Source organism: Lolium perenne, chromosome 1 (genome assembly GCF_019359855.2).
Source record: "Lolium perenne isolate Kyuss_39 chromosome 1, Kyuss_2.0, whole genome shotgun sequence".
NCBI classification, from domain to species: Eukaryota; Viridiplantae; Streptophyta; class Magnoliopsida; order Poales; family Poaceae; genus Lolium; species Lolium perenne.
The window spans coordinates 6,857,814-6,879,289 of NC_067244.2; the positions used below are offsets into that span (position 1 = coordinate 6,857,814).

The 21,476-nt window shown below is 41.8% G+C and overlaps 1 pseudogene; it reads left to right on the forward strand.

Annotated features, from left to right (window-relative positions):
- The first annotated feature begins 7,764 nt into the window (after positions 1-7,764).
- On the forward strand, positions 7,765-21,176 carry LOC127328419 (wall-associated receptor kinase 1-like; annotated as a pseudogene).
- Positions 21,177-21,476: the final 300 nt, after the last annotated feature.

The following is a 21,476-nucleotide window of genomic DNA, read 5'->3' on the forward strand; positions in this document are numbered from 1 at the left end:
TCGGGGGCTAGACAAACAGAGAAATATAATGATTGCTTTCCAATATAATCATAGTCATGGGTTACAAAGAGGAAATATCTACAAGAGGAAAATAACTAATCTTGATTCAATATATCATCAAGAGTAACTCTGTTTTCTTCAGGAGCAGCGCCAAGAAAATCGGCATAATGGCCATCGGCAAAAAAGTCGGCGTCCATCCGAAGAAGGTCCTCAATCATTTCTTCGGCTATAGGCGTAACCTTCGTGTTAATCCTGTCAACACCAACTCTTCGACGTTTTACCTTTTGATGCACTTTCGCGACAACTTCGGTAAGGTCAAGTTTTGAGTGGCAGATCTGGAGCATGATAAGAGCAAATCTGGCGCCAGCTACCAGTTGAGCTTTGACAAAATCATGGATACTGCGAGCATCCTTGAATCTTTCCATCAATTCAGGAAGAGTTTTTGGTTGGACGTTCCGAGGAAACATGGAGTTGTAAACCATGGACAAGGTCTTGGTACAGAAGTCAAGGAAGTCGCGAGTTTGAGAGGTGCGATCTTGAAATCTGACAATTTGGCGGGTCCTCTCTGGGGTAGCCCAAAACAACGAACCATGGTCCAGGGAAAGATTAACAAGGAGGTTTGTCCTAGCATTTACCCTCTCTTCCTCGGCAGCAGCATCAATAAAGGCACCTATCAAAACAAAGAAGTGGAAACCTTTAAGAGACAATAGCATGAAGATGAAAGATATCAGAGGATGAAACAGGCATACCCGACATATCTGCACTGGCTTCATTCATTAATTCGAGCATGAAATTTTCTCGAGTAGTCGCCTTTTCAGTCTCGGAAGCAGCAATTTCCTTAGCAGCCACGGCCTCGCGAGCTTGCTGAAGAGCAACTTTTTCGGCTTCAGATGACTTACGAGATTGCTCCATCATCACAAGTGTTTGCTTCTTCGCATACTGAAGTTGCTGCCGAAGTTCATCCAGTTCTTGCGACAAGGTATCGTCGACAGGTGCAGTATCAGCAAAAGTTCTCCTCGCGCGAGAAGAAGAAGGCGAAACATTGGAAGGAGCGGAAGTTGGAGTATAGTTATCAAATATCAACTGAAATTTAAACAGGACAACATCAAACGACAATCAAAGATAGAGTTTTTCATTAATCTCGTGGAATAATTACAAGAGCATTACAGTGGAGCTAAGGAAATACGTGTCGCCAAATGACTACTTTGGCGACAAGAGCAAAAGAAACAGAAAGAAAAAACAGAGGCATGCAACTAGACCTCCGGCCTTGACGAGCTAGGAGTCGACGATGGCTTAATCCCAAGATAGGCCAAAATCTTCTTTGTGTTGGGCTTGGCTGCCTTAATCAGCGACTTCCATCGTGATTGCTCTATCTGCTCGGTGTCGCCAACTTTCATCCAGTCGATAGTCTGTCGACTGTCAGCAACCAACGCGACAGTGCTCTCAACGGCAACCTTCATATTTTCTTGGCGCATCTTCAGTCCAAGGTCTTCCGATGTATTGAACATCTTGGAAAGGTTGAGGAAAGTCGCAGGCTCCTCTTTCTTCGGGAAGAAGTAGGGGAACAATGCCGACAATACCGCGTTAGCATTCGACACACCTTCACGAATCTCGGACCCATGAAGTTCCAGATAGGAAAGTGCGTCAAGGACAGGGTCATTGACAGGATTTGTCAGATCAAAATCTTGGTTTGTTTGGGCTTTTAAGGAAACAAAGCATTAGTGAAAAGACAAGAAACAACGATTCTCATAAAAATAGAAGAGATCAGCAAACTTACTGAAAGTGCGGCGACTCTGCGTTTTCAGGCGCTTGAGGATTCCTTCTTCACGAGAAGCTTGCGCAGCTTTGTGCCCATCTAAGGCAGCTGTAGCATCCTCAAGTTTTTTCTGCAGTTCCTCGACACCAGCAGCTTTCGCCTTGGCTTCGTCAGCTTCGGCCTTGGCGTTGCTAGCAGCGAGTTCGGCTTTCTTGCGAGCCGCCTCACTTTGCTCAAGTTTTAGAGCAAGTGCGTCGGCGCGTTCGTTGGCCTCTGCAAGTTTCTCTATCGAGATATGGAAAAGAGAGGGAAGAAAAGATCAAAAATCGCGACAAGTAACAGGAGCAAAAAATCAAGGAAAAACAGCAAGTATAAAAGTCGTTACCTTCGACTCTATTAGCATATTCACGGTACCCAATAAATTGGGAACCGATGCGGTTCTCCTTGATCATAGGCTGTTCAACGTGAACATAGCAAGAGAAACATCGGCATGAAAAAGAGAAAAGGTGTGAAAAAACAAAATAAGGAAAATATAGATGTCGACAAGCTCACATCATCTAGGAGCAGAGTCGACGAACTGCCCAAGCGAGGGCAGTTTCAACAATCTTTTCAACCCTTGTCCTTTTTGGTGAAGGAGCAAGGGGGCTTGATGGTGGAGTAGTGGTGACGACGTTTTGTTGAGGAGGCGACGTTTCTTCCCCTTCAACTAGCGTGTCTGAGGCAAGTACAGTACGTGACGTGCTTGTCCGAGGAGCCACGTCAGTAATTGGTACTTCTTCCTCGTCATCACTGTTGGTCAAAAAATCGGCAGCATAAAAAGCAAGACAGGATAAAAATTTCGAGTACAAAAATAGGGAGAAATAAAGGTGACTTACGAGCTGACGAGGGATTCAACATAAGGATCGTAAGCTGCCTTCGGATGAGAGGGAACAACTTCTTCAGCCTTAGAGGTGCCAGAATCCTCGGCATCAGTCCTTTTCCTTTTGTTCCTTGGAGAAACAGCAGGAGGAAGGGATTGCGTCGACTCACTGGCTTCAGACTCAACTTCTTTTTCATGAGAAGCCGCAGATTTGTGAGAACCCGCGACTTCACTTTCAGGAACAGAAGAACCTTGAGTATCTTCGGCAACGATGGCCTGTTCTTCGACTTCTCCACCCTCCGGAAGAGGAGGAAGGGAAGTCATAGTAGGATGGTTCTGAAAAAATAGTGACCAAAGGAAAATTAAAGAGATGACAATACAATGAGATGCAGAGAAAGTGCGGAATAAGATAAAAACTCGAGAAGACAAAATACCTCGGGGAGTGGATTGGTGGAGCTGTATGGTTCCACGCGACAAGAGGAAGGAACTGGGTCCTTGCCCAGGCGAGAGAGTCTTCGAACCAACTTCTCCAAGTCCTTGGTGGAAAGATCACCGGAGATTCTGTTGGCGTCATTTTTACCAGAATACGTCCAAAGGGGATTTTTGCGAGCCTGAAGAGGCTGCACTCTAATCCTAAGGAAGTAGGCAGTGATTTGAACACCAGACAGCTCTTTGCCTCGAGTGTTTTGAAGCTGGCGGATACGAGACATCAGTGCCTCTGTCGCTTTTTTCTCTTCCTCGGAAGCTTCGGCATCCCAGGAGCGGCGGCGCTGAATTCTGGCACTTCCGTCGAAAGGAACTATGTTGTGCTCAACGGAGTTGGCGCTTTCTTCGTGGATGTAGAGCCACTTTTTGCGCCATCCTTGGACAGAATCAGGAAACTTGACGTCGAAATAGTCGACATCAGTACGAACACAGATAACAACGCCACCTATGTTATAAGTGACGTTGTGGGAGCCATTGCGGCGGAGGCAGAAAATGCGCTTCCACAGAGCCCAATTGGGAGGGATTCCGAGGAAGCATTCGCAAAGCGTGATGAAAATAGAAATGTGAAGGATGGAATTGGGGGTCAACTGGTGCAGTTGAATCCCATAAACGAAAAGAAGGCCGCGGAGGAAATCGTGGATTGGGGTCGAAAGGCCGCGGATTAGATGATCAACAAAACTAACCCGGTACTCCATTGGAGGCTTGGGGTAGCTTTCTTCGCTGGGAAAGCGGATGGCGTCCTCCTTCTTCATGAGGCCGAGCCTCTTCAGCATGTTGGTGTCTTGGTTGGAGATTTTGGATCTCTCCCACTCAAGATCCTCGGCGGCCATCTTGGATTCCGGAGTGCTGTGGCGAGTCAGACGCACGCGCGGTGGCATCAATGGCAATGGGCAAAGCAATGTATGAGCGTGCGGAAGATCAGAGAGAGTTGGGCGCAGGGGAAGTTTTGCGAAGAGGAACAGATGAGCGGCGCAAGCGAGGGGATGAACGGAGGTTGAAGAAAGGTTTATATAAGAATTGGGTGAAGTAGTGTGCCGTTCGATGAAGAAATCGTGTGGTGAGAATAGATCTTCTAGATACAAGGGCAAAAAAGTATTTTTACTGAGATAGGCGTTACCGTACGTGCGCCAGAAAAAGCGGAGGACGTGTGTCCCCCACTTGCACGACGTGTCAACGTGGTGGAAGCAATGGACCCACAGGGCAGGAAAATCACGACTATTCAAGAAGGATGAAGTAAATTTGATTAACGGAAGCATGTCGATAAGAAAAATAAAAGAAGATTGGCGACAGGAAGAATTATTCAATACTTCGGGAGCCTTTGATCAAAAACAAGTTTTTGCCCAAATGCTAGGGGGCTACTTCGACAAAAAGTAAGATTTCGACTATGGCAATATAGAAATTGCGGGAGCCTACAACCAAGCACAAGTTCTTGGCTGTAGCCTCGGGGGCTACTCCCATCGGGAGCGCTGTTCGCGCACCCGAGAGATAAAAAAAGAGAGAAGAAGAAAGAGATCACATTGGGAAGTAATGGCAATATAGCGACAAGGTGGACTAAAATGTTGAGCCTACAACCAAGCACAAGTTCTTGGTTGTAGCCTCGGGGGCTACTCCCATCGGGAACGCTGTTCGCGTGCCCGATGAAATTATCAAATAAAAAATAGAAAAGTAAGAGAGTATATTTCGAGTTATAATTAACTCTACATATACTCCCATCGGGAGAGCAATATAAGTCATACTTGACTCGATAAAATGTGCCATTCCAACAGCCGGAAAAGCACTCGACAATATATTCTCAGAACGCCGAAGTTGCGATCAATTTCTGAATGCCGCAAATTTGCGAAGGTAAGACCCCAGATCCGTTCTGCTGGGCGTGGCATCGCCAAAGACTGCGCTCTGCTACTTTTATCCGTATCAACAGATACGAAGAAAAATCCTAACGGACGCGTTAGGTATCCGATAAATTTGACTGGGACTCGACAGAATGGTAAGACCTTAAGCGGCACCTGTCGACGTTTACACCAGTATCCCGAGATCATGTCCAGGGACATGATTTTGAAGTAGGTTTTTGCGGATTGCCACTAGAGCAGTTAACTAGTACCTGATCCGTCAGATGAACTAGCCCCAACTACCAGTATCCCTGTACAATATAGAATTTTATGTCAAGAAATATAGAAAGTTAAAGCTTTCGAGTAAAAATAAACAGTGGAGATTTTCCCTGACTCTACGATTCAAGCAAAATCTCGGGGGCTACTGACATAGGCACCCCAAATGGGCCTGCCGAATATAGTACCCGGGGTTTACTGAAGGCCCACTACCCGAAGAATAAGAAGATTCGAGAGCCCAAGATGTATTTAAGGAAAAGATGAGTTGTAATAGGAAGTGTTGTTTGTAATCTGGCGGGATGAGTTAGAAACCGTCTCGGACTCTGTAAACTTGTATAGCACGAATCCCTCGGCTCCACCTCCTATATAAAGGGGGAGTCGAGGGACGAAGAATCAATCGAATCATTGTCTGCAAACCCTAGTTTTCATAATCGTCGAGTACTTTTCGGCTGAAACCTTCGAGATCTACTTACCCTCTACTTCTAACTAAACCCTAGCCTACAATCCATAGGCATTGACAAGTTGATACCTTGTCAACGACATCGTCATAATTGGTTGCATGGCTGTTTGGATCAAATCCAATTATCTGGTTTGTTACAATTTGAGTGAATTGTTTCTTCACTATATACAAAGCAAAATGAGTTAACCCAGACATTTAAAAAAAGTCTAAATACATGCATTTATCTAAAAGGCTAAACGATCTTACATGGGATGAACGTTGGCTTCCGGATGGGTAGCTGCGCACCTATCTAGGAACCGATGCGTGTCTTACGACATTCCTTTATCCGTGAATTGGGAACGCAACATATGGGCCTCAAAGAAAAGCTAGTACCCAGGAAAGTATCATTTGCTCCTGAGCACTCTCGTCGTTTAAATAAATTTAAAATCATGGTTTACAAGTTTTAAAAAAATCTGAAAATAATTCTGCACATAGTTAGTGTTGTATCCCACAAGCATGTAAAATCGTGACTTGAAATTCTTTGTATTGTGGGCTACACAAAAATGAAAAATCTGATAAAATTTGGGGATTTAAAACATACTTCTACAGATCTACATTTTTGTTATTTTTTTTACAGCTCAGAATACAAAGTATTTGGAATTGATATTTTACTCGTTTGTGGGATAATTCATGAACTACATCCGAATAGTTTTTTTCAATTTTTTAAGACTCACAGATATGGTTTTGAATTTTTTGAACTAATCAGGAGCACTGGAGCTCGGGAGCACGAAATCTGCGTTCTAGTACTGGCTCCTTTATCCCGTTCATTCATTACCAGACGCATTGCCATCCATGCTCCACCGCCAATAAGAAACAGATGCAGTGCCACGGCTACGGTTCAGCCCCTTCCTCACCAGATGGCACGATTCCTGCTGCCCCGCGGAGCAGTTTTTGATGGCCGGCGTCTCACCACCTGGTCACAACCCGATGGGGTGTGGACGCCGCTCCCCGCGAATCATCCTGCACACATACTAGATACACAACACACATACTAGATACACAGATACTAGATACACAAGAGAGACGCCACCACAGTAAAGTAAACATATTTTATAACAGATTGTTCAGTTTTGTGGATTACCAAATTCAAGTTCGTGAATTCGTGTTCAGTATTTATCTAGTAGCCTTCATTAAAAAACATTTTTTTAATAAAATAGTTTTAAAAGAACCAACCATAGGTTGGGTGGTTAGGGGGTGGTTGTAACCCTAGCCTACTAGAGTTCAAATCCTAGATTTGACATTTCTATGTCTAATAAAGACGAAATATGCATTCAGTGGGAGGCGACGTTCCCGTCGACAGCGAGATGACTATGGTGACTTCGTCAATTTCAAGATTCAATCAGCCGGCTCGGTCTTCCGGAGGTGCTCACAGGGGTAGGGTGTGCGTGTGTACGTTCATAGGGATGAGTGTATGTGCGTTTATGTGAACGTCTGTGTTTTGTACTGTGTTTTTTAAAAAAGTAATAAATTTTTGAAACTGATAAAAGAATTTTTTTGCCATGTTCATCGTGACAATGATAGCCAAAGCTGTCTGTTCATGTCATGATAACACAATGATATAATCTAAATCGTCAATGCACGAAAACACTACATGCAGACATGGAACTACACCACATCTGCGTGTTAAACTGTTAAAACCAGCATGCGAATGTGTGTTGGATGACTTGAGTTAACCAAATTACCGAAACATATTAGAATACGAGCTCATTACATAAACATCGCAGAGAGAAACACAACATTCAAAAAGAAATATAATACTAGTTTGGAATTTTGGATGTTCCATTTAAGGGTTGTGTCCTTTGGTCAGATAATAAGCGACTCGTTTTTATCTTGTCCTTAGAAAGAGAGTGGGCTAGAAAAGACCCATTTTTTTGGACAACGAGATAAAAAGTTTCATTTTCCTGGTCCACTCCTTGAAGGAGTCTTGAAAATGGTTGGCCGTTGTGCGAAAAAACTCATCCACAAATGGCTCAAAAAAGAACACGAAACCGAGTGTGAAACTCTCGACGAACCGATGACGGGAATTGAATCACAACATCGAGGCGGAGGGAGAGAACCCTAGATGGGTTTGGATCTCGCCTCAAGGCCACAGGAGACGGAGCGAACCAACAACATCGCCGACGATAGGGAGAGAACCCTAGATGGGTTTGGATCTCGCCTCAACGATCGCCTGTGGTGGCTCTCCCCATGTACCGGTTCGGTGATAGTCACATGTTTGTACAGGAAAGTTAGCACATGCCCGGCGGAAGGCCAGCTGGTATTTTCCCAGTGCAATCAATGGCCAAGGTTATGTCTGCAAGTACTCGGAGAACTACGAGGGCAATCCTTATATCAAAAATGGATGCCAAGGTATAATATACAACATAAACGACCACCTTCTATCTAGACTAACAAAATAGAGCTCGCTTTTGTATGTATATATATATATATATATATTTAACTTCTGTTGTTGTTGTTGTTGTTTACAGATATCAATGAATGTGAACAACCTGCTAAGTATCCTTGCCAGGGAATCTGCAAAACAAGCCAGGAGGCTATGACTGTCTTTGCAAAGCCGGAATGAAGAGGAAACTGTACGGAGAAATTCCCCCTAGTAGCAAAGGTGGTCGTGGGTAAGAATCAAACTAAAGAAAATAAATTACTCCACAAATGCAACTACTTTTGTAGTTATTTTTGCCCAATAAGAACACACCCAAGAAAATTATTACTTTGTTACATGCTAAATAGTGTATAATCATGATATGTCCGCATTGGCCTCCTATAGAGGACCATCTTCGCCAATAGAATTAGATGGCGAGGTTACAACTGGTTTGGTGAGGGTCCAGCTAAGATGAGCGAACACCTCCAACTACCTTACTGAAAATAAGCTACTTAGTTTGTAAGTCAGTATATATTCTGAATGTTGAAATGCACAGAATTATCAGCACAGTTTTGCATTCAGCCTGCAATTCCTAGTGGTTAGTCTATCAGATTAGTCATTTGAAATTTTAGTGATGCAAAATAAGTTTGCTTCTTTCTATGTAGGTGTAATAGGTGATATTTTTCTTATAGCCCTTTTATCATTCCTTATTCTTCTTCGCAAAGAGAAAAGGAAGACCAGAGAGTTTTATGCAAAAAATGGCAGGCCCACAATAGAGAAGGCAAAGATTATAAAGATTTTCAAAAAGGAGGCACTGAAACATATCTTGAAGAGTAGCAATTTCATTGGAAAAGGTGGCTTCGGTGAAGTTTACAAGGGTATTGTTGGTGATGAAATAGTTGCAGTAAAGAAGCCAATTAGTGGTAGCATCCTAGAAAATGAACAATTTGCAAATGAAGTTATTATCAAATCTCAAGTGATCCATAAGAACATTGTGAGGCTCATTGGTTGTTGCCTAGAAGTTGATATCCCATTGCTAGTATGACTATGAGTTTCTGTCCAAATGTAGCTTTGATGACATTCTACATAGCAACAGCATGGAGCCTCTCAACTTGGTTGCACGTTTAAGAATTGCCGCAGAATCAGCAGATGGTCTGGCTTATATGCATTCAAAAAACAATAGTAAAATCCTGCATGGTGATGTTAAACCAGCAAATATACTCTTGGATGATAATTTAGTACCCAAAATTTCAGATTTTGGCATTTCAAGGTTGATTGCAAGAGATAAAGAACACACTGCATCAGTCATTGGTGACATGAGTTATATGGACCCTGTATATCTGCAGAGAGGCCTACTAACTGAAAAAAGTGATGTGTACAGTTTTGGAGTGGTACTCCTAGAACTTATTAGTAGGAACAAGGGCACACATTGTGACAACTATAAATTGGTGAAAAGTTTTCTAAAAGTTCACAAAAAGGGTAAGAGAGCAACCGAGTTATTTGAAAAGGACATTGAAGTGGAAAGTGATTTGGAGTTGTTTTGATAGCCTAGCTGGGGTCGCTGTGGAATGTCTGAACCTCGATGTGGATCAGCGACCTGCCATGACAGAAGTAACGCATCACCTTCTCATGTTGTATCAAACCCGTTGTCTTAGGTTATCTGCCACTGATTTGATGCATATTCCTGCTTGGACACCATGCTTTATTTTGTTTCGTTTTGACGAACAAACTCTTATAGTGGATGTGGATGTATGTTTCCTACAAAAGATGTATTGTGTATTGAGTGACCGTGATTATATGTTAACATGTGTATGTGTTAATTCATAAAATTCATCCGTCCTTATTTGTACAAGAGTCCATTATTATTTCTTTCAAGAGAGCAGCGATCAAAGGGCTAAATTAACAAGGGATTTCTATGTTGATTGAACTGTCGAATCACTACTACTAGCAAGTGTGCGTATGTTCCAACTAATGTACAATACAACTAGAACAAAATTATGAACCCATTCTCTATAATAAATATTGCTTTAATATTTATTTTTTAAAAACTCTATCATCAATAATAAAACTCACTCTGTCACGAATTAGATGACCAATCTGTGACATTCTTTTCTGGATAGAGGGAGTAAAAAATTTGAGGGAAGTATCAGCAATAATAATTGAGCACACGCAATGCAGTCATGTTGGAACATATCTATTTATATACTAAAAGCAAAATACAGAGATCGAAAATAGAGACATTACGTTGATCCACATCATCCGAATTATTTTAACTGTTAGATCTGTAATTTTAACGGACACGATTTAAAAAAAATTGCGTAACATGTACGAGTATATATTTTGTGGACATGCACCATATGTTATGTTTGACACGTACCTACCTTAGTCCGTGGGAAAGAAAAATAAAAGAAGTCCGACGTACGTGCCACTGTCTTTGGGAAGAAAAATAAAATAAGCCGGGAGGCTACACTCAGGAAAAAAAGAGTCCGTCCTCTAAAAAAAAGGAAGAAGTCCAGAGCTATTATTGCAAATAATGAGTCGTATTAGTCTCCAACTCTCCGTTGGAGAAAAAACTAACTTTATGTGTTGCTTTTTCATGTAGACGTGTTACGTAGCATGCATGAAAATAACATGCGACTCTTTCATCCCATTAACTAAGATTAAGAATGTAAAAAATAAGCCGTGCATATTTTTTTAAGTTTAATGGGCAAGCACCATAACATGTAATGTATATGCAAGAAGAAATATGATTAACTATCCGGTTAGGTTCTAAAGATTCTCTCAGAGGTGCTCATAGTGTAGATCGTATGTACGTACATGCTGTGTTTCGAAAAAAAAAACACCATCACGGTTTACTATATGGGAAAAAACAGTTGGCTTCTATTTATATGATTCTAATCCAAACATAGACCTAATTGTACGGCAATAATTTAGCGTAAAATGTTATAAATTTTAGTCGGAATCACTACGGGAGAGCACAGATGTGCCGACGGCCGCCGTGTGTGCCGACGGCCAAATATCGGGGCCGTCGGCACAGAAGCATCCGGACCGCGGCGACAAAGATGGCCGTCGGCGTTAAAATGGCCGTCGGCACAAGCCGGTTGTGCCGACGGTCACCGTCGGCACAGTTCTGGCCGTCGGCACAGGACCAGTCTGACCGTCGGCACAACATTTTTTTTTTTTACTACAGACCTGTGCCAACGGTTATACCGTCGGCATAGCTTTTTTCTATTTCTGCACGAACAGTCTTCAAAAAATCATAACTAAATCATTCTAATTGAGAAAAATAAGTATAATATATCAAATTTTGCAGAAAAACAAGATCTATCATAGAAAAATATAAAAAATGGAATATTTCAAATACCTAAACAAATATTTTTAGAAATGAGCTATAATGTTCGAGGTTTCATGGCTTTCACACACGCCAAAAATGAAAAAAATGTCGCTCGTGGGTCGGATTAGAAATCCGCGTCCGGGGACTTGCTTCCCATCCTAGGGTCCACACACGTGCCAAATATGATCTCGTTTCGGCAAACTATGTCATGCCGAGGCCGTTTCCCACCTTATTTCCCCTAAAATCCATAGAACTCCGGACGTGATAGCCCTTTTCGTGAAGGATTTTTCAAAATAATTGTCGTATCCCAGTTTTAATAAACGGAATAGTTACTATGACATATAAAATGACGTCACGCGGCTCCGTGGGATTTTTGGACTTCGTTCAAATTGTCATCTGGCCAAAAACGGACCCCCGGGACATGCGGTATCGCCGTACCGGGCGTGCGGGTGCACCCATTTACGAACAAACTAAACGGACAAAAATTAGCACATATAATGATGCGTCGTAGAACTTAAAACAATTTTTTCGGAATTTCTGAAGCGACGGATAGTTCACCCCTAGTTCAAATCTGGTCAGTTTCCAGCGGATTCGACGGGACACCGCCGGAGGCCGCATGGGTTCCCAAAATGCTAACGAGTCCACATGTCTTGTGATAGGTGGTGTGTAGGTGGTCTACTATTATTGCACGGAGGTTTCATGTCATAGTAAAATACGCCCCATGTAGCTGCTTCACAAATAAAAACCGTTTGGGCACGCTAAAAATGAAAAGATGGTCGTCCGTAGGTCGGTTTAGAAATCCGCGTCCGGGTTCTTGCTTCCCATCCTAGGGCCCACACACGTGCCAAATATGATCTTGTTTCAGCAAACTATGCCATACCGAGGCCGTTTCCCACCTCATTTCACCTGAAATCCATAGAACTCCAGACGTGATAGCCATTTTCATGAAGGGTTTTTAAAAATAATTTATGTATCCCAGTTTTGACAAACGGAATAGTTACTATGACATATAAAATGACGCCACCCGGCTTCGTGGGATTTTTTTGACTTCGTTCAAAAAGCCATCTGGCCAAAACAGGGCCCCCGGGACATGCGGTATCGCCGTACCGGGTGTGCGGGTGCACCCATTCGCGAACAAACTAAACGGACAAAAATTAGCACATATAATGATGCATCGTTGAACTAAAAACAATTTTTCCGGAATTTCTGGAGCGACGGATAGTTGACCCCTAGTTCAAATCCGGTCAGTTTCCAGCGGATACGGCGGGACACCGCCGGAAGCCGTATGGGTTCCCAAAAAGCTAACGCGTGCACATATCATCTGATAGGTGGTGCGTAGGTGGTCTACTATCATCGCACGGAGGTTTCACTTCATACTAAAATGCGCCCCATGTAGCTGCTTCACAAATAAAAACCGTTTGGGCACGCTGAAAATGAAAAGATGGCCGACCGTGGATCGGATTAGAAATGCGCATCCGGGGTGTTACTTCCCATCCTAGGGCCCACACACGTGCCAAATATGATCTCGTTTCGGCAAACTATGCCATGCCGAGGCCGTTACCCACCTCATTTCTCTTGAAATCCATAGAACTCCGGACGTGATAGCCCTTTTCGTGAATGGTTTTTCAAAATAATTGCCGTATCCCAGTTTTAACAAACGGAATAGTTACTATGACATATAAAATGACGTCACGCGACTCTGTGGGATTTTTTTGACTTCGTTCAAATTGCCATCTGGCAAAAACAGGACCCCCGAGACATGCGGTATGGCCGTACCGGGCGTGCGGGTGCACCCATTCGCGAACAAACTAAACGGACAAAAATTAGCACATATAATGATGCGTGTTTGAACTAAAAACAATTTTTCCGGAATTTCTGGAGCGACGGTTAATTGACCCCTAGTTCAAATCCGGTCAGTTTCCAGCGGATACAGCGGGACACCGCCGGAAGCCGCATGGGTTCCCAAAAAGCTAACGCATGCACATGGCATGTGATAGGTGGTGTGTAGGTGATCTACTATCATCGCACGGAGGTTTCACTTCATACTAAAATGCGCCCCATGTAGCTGCTTCACAAATAAAAACCGTTTGGGCACGCTAAAAATGAAAAGATGGCCGACCGTGGATCGGATTTGAAATGCGCGTCCGGGGTCTTACTTCCCATCCTAGGGCCCACACACGTGCAAAATATGATCTCGTTTCGGCAAACTATGCCATGCCAAGGCCGTTTCCCACCTCATTTCCCTTGAAATCAATAGAACTCCGGACGTGATAGCCCTTTTCGTGAATGGTTTTTCAAAATAATTACTATATCCCAGTTTTAACAAACGGAATAGTTACTATGACATATAAAATGACGTCACGCGACTCTGTGGGATTTTTTTGACTTCGTTCAAATTGCCATCTGACCAAAATAGGACCCCCGAGACATGCGGTATCGCCGTACCGGGCGTGCGGGTGCACCCATTCGCGAACAAACTAAACGAACAAAAATTAGCACATATAATGATGCGTGTTTGAACTAAAAACAATTTTTCCGGAATTTCTGGAGCGACAGATAATTGACCCCTAGTTCAAATCCGGTCAGTTTCCAGCGGATACGGCGGGATACCGCCGGAAGCCGCATGGGTTCCCAAAAAGCTAACGTGTGCACATGGCATGTGATAGGTGGTGCGTAGGTGATCTACTATCATCACACGGAGGTTTCACTTCATACTAAAATGCGTCCCATGTAGCTGCTTCACAAATAAAAACCGTTTGGGCACGCTAAAAATGAAAAGATGGCCGACCGTGGATCGGATTTGAAATGCGCATCCGGGGTCTTACTTCCCATCCTAGGTCCCACACACGTGCCAAATATGACCTTCTTTCGGCAAACTATGCCATGCCGAGGCCGTTTCCCACCTCATTTTCGATAAAGTCAGTCAAATTTAAACTAGAGGTACTTGATCTAATGCTCATGAGTTTTGGGTAAGTTAGCTTTGTAGGTTCAAAAGATGATATGGATGTCATATTTGTATTCCTCTCATTTTTCTGATCAATTTAGACATATTATTTGCCAAATTCGCATTTACTGATATTAATTATTCCTTATTAAGTAAAAAACAAAAAAAATCATTTAATTGTATTTCAAATTCTATATTATTATTATTTATATATATTCATTGTTGTTTACTTAAATAATTGTTTAGAATTTAAAAATATAGAGGTGTGACATCACGGTCAAAGGGTTAATATGATAGATATGGTAATATTAACATCAAGGTGTCATTTCTTTCAGGGAAGCTCATCCGAAGAGAACCAAGAAGTTAAGCGTGCCGGGGCGGGAGTAGTGTGAGGATGGGTGACCAACTGGGAAGTTTGACCATAAGTGCAATTTGACCTAAGATTAAGTGTACTAAGTGTGATTATGAAAGATTAACAAGTAAAAAGTAGAAGAAGAAAAGTGAAAAAAAAATTAAAAAAAAAATTCAAATTTTTTTTGAATATTTTTTCGAAAATAAATTTGAAAATTTTGAAATACTATGCCGACGGTGTTACCGTCGGCACAACAATCTATGCCGACGACCAGTCTGTGCCGACGGTGATCGGGCAGTCCCCGACCAGAACTATGCCGACGGTCACCGTCGGCACAGCCTGTGCCGACGGCCTTCTAGGCTGTGCCGACGGCTGGCGGCCGTCGGCATACAACATCTCTCCCGTAGTGAATGTAGAGTGGCTGGAATATATAAAATTAATATCACTACAGCAAAAATTTCCGGAAAAAACATTTTTATTTAAATATCCAGTTTTTCACGCTCTCGGTTTAAAAAACATACACGTGCCACGAGATGATACTAAATAGGATTGTATGTTGTTACAAATATAATAAAAGCGGTTTAAATGTAACAATTTAGAATCTTAAAATGTAAATTAGAATACCACATCTATCTTTGTATTTACATGGACTATAGAAATATATACAAAGTTGATGTATGTTTCAAACTCCGGGATGAGTGACTTTCAATTCATAGTACTTTTGACACAATAAGAATGATATTATCATAGTTGCTATAAGAATGATATCATCATAGTTGCTAAGGCCACACTTATGAGAAGTTTCATGATATATTTCATCTGGTTAGGTTTTTAAAGAGTCTCTCGGAGGTGCTCATATGGTAGGGCATCTGTACATACTATGTTTCGAAAAGAAAGCGTACCATCACGTTTACGGGGAAAAAATTTAGCTGCAAGTTATGATTCTAATCTAAACATATATCTAATTGTATGCCAATAATTTAGCATAAAATGGTATAAATTTTAGTCGGAATGTATAGTGTTTGGAATATATAAAATTAATATCTCTACGGCACAAATTTCCGAAAAATACGATCTTATCTAAATATACAGTTATTCACACACTATGTTTAAAAAACATACATGTGGCATGATATTGACTGATCACTGAAATAGGATTGTACGTTGTGACAAATCTAATAAAAATGGTTTAAAAATAACACTTTAGAATCTTAGAATATAAATTAGAATACCATATCTCCCAATTTTTTACAAAACATAGTGATTTTTCTACCAAACTAAATTCGTGAAGATAATAATAGCGAAACTATTCTAAGGTGTATCTTCTACGGCAGTGTAGAATAAAAGTTGAAAACATAAGGATGGAACATTGTAGCTATTTCACATATTTGTGAACCAACTTCTCACAGAAACAAAGATATGTTACCTGACATACTGCTGAAGCTAGAAAGAAAAATATCACTAATCAAACCAGTATTCGTCCAAATTTTCCATTCTTGGCACGTGGTATATACAGGAAGATAGAAATTCGAAGTCTCTTATTTTCCTGGCATCAAGCTGAGCCAGGGGCTTCTGTTTAACAACGTATTCATATATTCTACTGTACTCGTATTTGATATTCCACGTCAGGAGCCTTTCTTACTGCTTAAATTTACCTCTCCTACACTGCATTTGTTTCGCTCGATGGCCATGTTACCGAAGGGTGACCGCGGAACTCACCTGGGGAAAGGGAGCCGAGGGAGGAGCCGTAATGGTAGGAGTCAAGGATGTCGAGGCAGAGGGCAGCCGCAGCCACGACAGAGACAAGGGGGCAGGAGGAGCACGAGGGTTTAGCCGCGGAGGAAAGGACCGCCGCGGCGGCAGGAACCGGTGAGCAGCATCACCTAGCGCTGGCGGCGGCGCATCGCGCGTAAGAGCATGTACATCGCGGGCGCTTATTCCAGGGCGCTAGGATTCCAATCCCGAACGGTAGGCAGTTGTGACCAGCAATCCTAGTCGATGGGCGCTAATTATCAAGCGTGGACGCAAATTGTTGAGCCGGCGCTTGTTGGCTTCAGCAGAGAGATCAGGGTAGTTAATTGGGGAAACAAGCGCCTCGAAATTCCATGCATGCGTTGGAGTTACAGCCGCTTAAGCTGACGCAAGGATCAATTTCCAATTCAATCTCCACTTAAGCGTCTAAATAGGCGCCATCATTGGACATGCCCTAAGAGGAGAACGAGACGAGACAGAGAGGTGGGGGAGAGAGTGAGAGGTTAAGAGAGATGAGGGGTGCGGGCCAGGCTTAGGTTAGTTAGCAAATGGGCTTCGGCCCAATAGCCTTAGTATGGGCTGTCAAGTCTAGGATCTAATTGACCCAATTTTAATATCTGACCCAAACATTTTTAATTATTTTCGTCTCAAAAAAACATTTTTAATTGTATATTCCATCCAAATAGCATTGCAATAATATTTTCATAATACTCCAAAGTTCCAATCAAAGAAATAAAAAAAATTAAATACACTAATCTATTATATACTAAAAGCAAAATACGTGTGTTTAAAATAGAGACACCACGTTAATCCACATCATCTCAATTATTTTAATTGTTAGATCTAAATTATGTGGCTAGGATTTAATAAAATATTATTAGTAACGTAACTGTGCAGTTTCCAGTTGACACGTTAAGATTATTATGGTACGTATTCTTTTTTCCTTATATATTTAGACTTCCTGTTATGATTGAATAAAAAATTTACGTGAAAATATCCGCGGGTGTCCGTGTCTACCACGTATGCTGAATTTGCTTTTTGGAGTATTCCATCGGTCCAGGCAGGTCCAATATGACGTGTCAATACGTACGAGAAGTGATCTTTTTTTTCCTTAGCTAATTCCATCCATACAACCCAGGTCCTACACACATCATGTGTGCAACACTTTTTTTTAACGACGAGTCTGTTTGAAAAATGAAACCAAACGAAAGATTTCGATCTGGAAAAAGGATTCAAGTCTGTAGAATCGGAATAGCTAGCTAACCCCGGGCATGGTTTGGTGCGAAACCGTTGAAACCATCAGCCCGCACCGCACCACACCGTATGACCGGTTTGTGTCGTTGTTTGTTGGTTTACGTGTTCAAACCGTACTAGAGAATCTCCTGCTGGTTTGAGACGGGTTGGACCCAGATAAACTGGTCAAACTTTTCTAAAACATCCACACGAGGGTGGGCAGTTACCATGGCGGCGCCGCCCGAGCAGTGGCGAGGCGTCGTGGATGCCGCGCTACCAGGCACGCCGACGGGCGCCGTGTGGGCGCACGTCGCTAAGCTAGCTGAGTACGCTCACGAAAAAACGATGTACAAGCTCACACCTAGCTTCATCGGAATAACTCAGTACGTCCACAAAAATATAGATGCGATTCCCTAAAACTAAATTCAGAATAGCTGAGTTCGTCGAAGAAAAATTAGAGGCAATGCACTAAAATGAAATTCTAAATAACTGAGTCAGTTGAAGAAAAATAGAAGTGATGCTCTAAAATTAATGATCACTACATAGTTGAGTGTCCAGATTCATACATTATTGGAGGTTGAATATACGAAAAACTATGTTTTTCTTTGAGTATGAAACACAAAAGAGATAAAAATATTCCAAAAAATCAGAATACTAAAACATTCTACGAAAGGTTGCAATATCATACTCTACAAATATTAATTATAAAAATACTAAATGAAAATTTTAAGTTTTAAATTTGAGTATGAAACACAAAAGAGATAGAAATATCCTGAAACTCGGTCTATAAAATATATCATACTTTTCAATATTAATTAGAAAAAGTTATCTATGTTTAAAAGTTATCCTATGCTAATTACAACTTAAACAAAATTACTTTTAGTGTTTTATTTATTTCCTAAATGATTTTTATTTATGTTAGATGTTTTACTAATTATTGATTTTTTCTTAGAATTTTGGATAAAAGAAAAGGAATAAATAATAAGGTTAAATAATTGAATTTAAAAATATTATATTTTTAGTGGATAGAGTTTATTTTTGTGATTATTATGATATCTCATTTATATTTTTCTGATTTAAAACGAATTAGATATGAATTTGCAAAGTCTAAATCATTTCCTGGAATTTGAATTAAATGGAAAATACATAATAATTACCCTAAATATTCTTAAATTATTATATATTTGGGATCTTAATATTTTAGATAAACTTTTTATCTATTTGAGTGTCGCACATATAATGATAATCTTCAAATCAAAGGTAATTAAATAAGTTACCCACATGTGTCATGTATTATTTATCTAAATATTTTGGTAGTTATATAGATGTATTATTTCTTATCACATCATCCAATTTCCATGAAATTATAATATCTTTGTGCTGATCATTTGGCTTAATGAAGACGATGCCCTTGCATTTGCGAGGGCCACTATGCTAGTTAAGTACTTAATAGTTTAATGAGCATTATTTTAAATGTAATTATAACTTAATATTCAACACCTATTTTTAAAAAACTTAAGATTTAATCAAAGGGAAAAAGTTATTTCTCAAGCAATCGAACAACACCCAGTTAAGAATGCCACAGGTATCTTCCAATTGACGTCACATCACGTGGTCCTAGTTGTGCCACGTCGCCCTCTATCTGTAACACACGAAAATTGTTGCATTCCCCATACCCCAAACCATTCATTTTGTCCATTCCCTACGCATGAGAGGAGGGGAGACACCGGAGGTGTGAGAGGAGATGCGTCACAAGTTATTTCTTTTTTCATGTTGATGCACACTGCATTTGTGTAGATGCTTTATTCTGTAGCTAACCAAGTTTCGAGTTAATTTCGACTACCAATGTTTGGCTACACCAGAGTTATGTAGATTACATATCCTTAGTCCCACAAGTTTACTACTTTTATGTCTCCTTTTTTTGGACTACAAGCAACTACATTATTGTGTGTACTTGTCATGGTAATTAGAAAAATACAAGCAACTACAGGTAACAACATCACAAAATATTTGGTACTGCAAAATATCTTTTCCTGCTATGAAAAACCTGTCCATTAATCCAGTTGCTACTGAGTCATAGACTTTATTATATCATTGCCCTATACCGCCGTAAATAATTATATACAAATTACTACGTACGAAATTAGTAACACAAACGGATTGTAGTATAACGGTAGTACTTCCCGATCAATTCCACTTCATACGTTCGATTCACTTATATGCCTGTTTTTTTCCTATTTGTTGAACTAGTTTGTTGCTTTTCTACATTGACATTGACAACCTGGTCCCACCACTAATCAATGACGGACTAATGTACCACAAACTCAATTTCGTCATCAGGATTATCCGTGACGGTTAACCATGACACAATTTCATGTCGTCATGCATGTATGATTATACATGACAAAAAAAGCCAATCAGTCACCTACTTACCTTAATACATGACAGACTAGACATTTTTCATCAGGAAATTTGTCACTGAATATGATATCTGGCGTAGTGAAATTTCCCCACACCCCCACCCCTCACCTCTGCCGCCGACGGTCGCCAGCACGGCCTCGCACCCATTCTGTCCTCCCCCTCTCCCTCCCTGCTGATAAACCGGCGGCGCTCGACCACGGGCCCTTCTTTCCATAGTGTTTACGATGTGGGAGATGACCGGGGCTGGTACCACCATCACCATGGCGGCCCCGTCGTAGGTGCGCCTAGCACCTTGATCTAGAAGCCCCCGTCACTGACATTCGGGCCGTACTTTTCTTCCTGAGCAATGCCCTGGCCCCGGATCCGTGCCGAGCAGGGTGCACACGCCCACGAGCATCAAGGCCAACACCTATTCGGGAGATTGCGCAACCAAAGACCAGGTATGCTGCTCCATCAATCCTCGCAAACATAGTGGATATCGAGGGCTCAAATTTTGACATTAGTTAATTATGTTGTGTAGAACACCATTGATAGCTCGGGCGAGTTTTACTACAATTATTTTGTCGACATGTCTGAAGAGTCCTCTGAACGATGGCACTGCAATCATCGTGGTCATGGCCGCAATCATCGGGCAGCTCCAAGTGGACGAAGGATTGATCTACGTCGGATCCTTGCCTGGCAAGGCAGGGGCGTTGGATCGAGACAAGGTGGCCGGCCACATCTGGCTTGACAAGGACTACTTCCACCCGACGGATGCAATCTTCAGTCCTCCCCAATTCTGGAGGCGGTACCAGATCAGGAGTCTTATTTTCATGAGGATCATGCACGGCGTGCTAGGCGTAGCCGACTACTTCAAGTTGAAGAGAGATACCGCCGATAAAATTGGCTTTTCGCCCTATCAAAAATGCACTACAGCTCTTAGGATGCTTGCGTATGGGATATCTAGCGATCTCGTTGATGAGTACGTGTGCCTGAGTGATTCCACATGCCTAGAGGCCATGTATAGGTTTTGTCGTGCCGTAGTGAAAGCATTTGGGAGTGTCTACTTTTGTGAGCCTAATATGGAGGACACGACCTGACTGTTGGATATCAACACTGCCATAGGGTTTTCGGGGAAGCTTGGTAGCATAGATTGCATGCACTGGCAGTGAAAGAACTGCCCAATAGGTTGGTAAGGGCAGTTCCAAGGGCACGCCGAGGGGTGCACTGTCATCCTTGAGGGATTTGGCACTCCTTCTTTGGGTTGGCTGGCTTCAACAATGATATCAATGTGCTTCAGCGTTCTCCAGTGTTAGTTAGGCTTGCCGAGGGCAATGCCCCACAGATCTCATTTGTGGCAAAAATAACCACACCTATACCAAAGGATACTATCTTGCCGA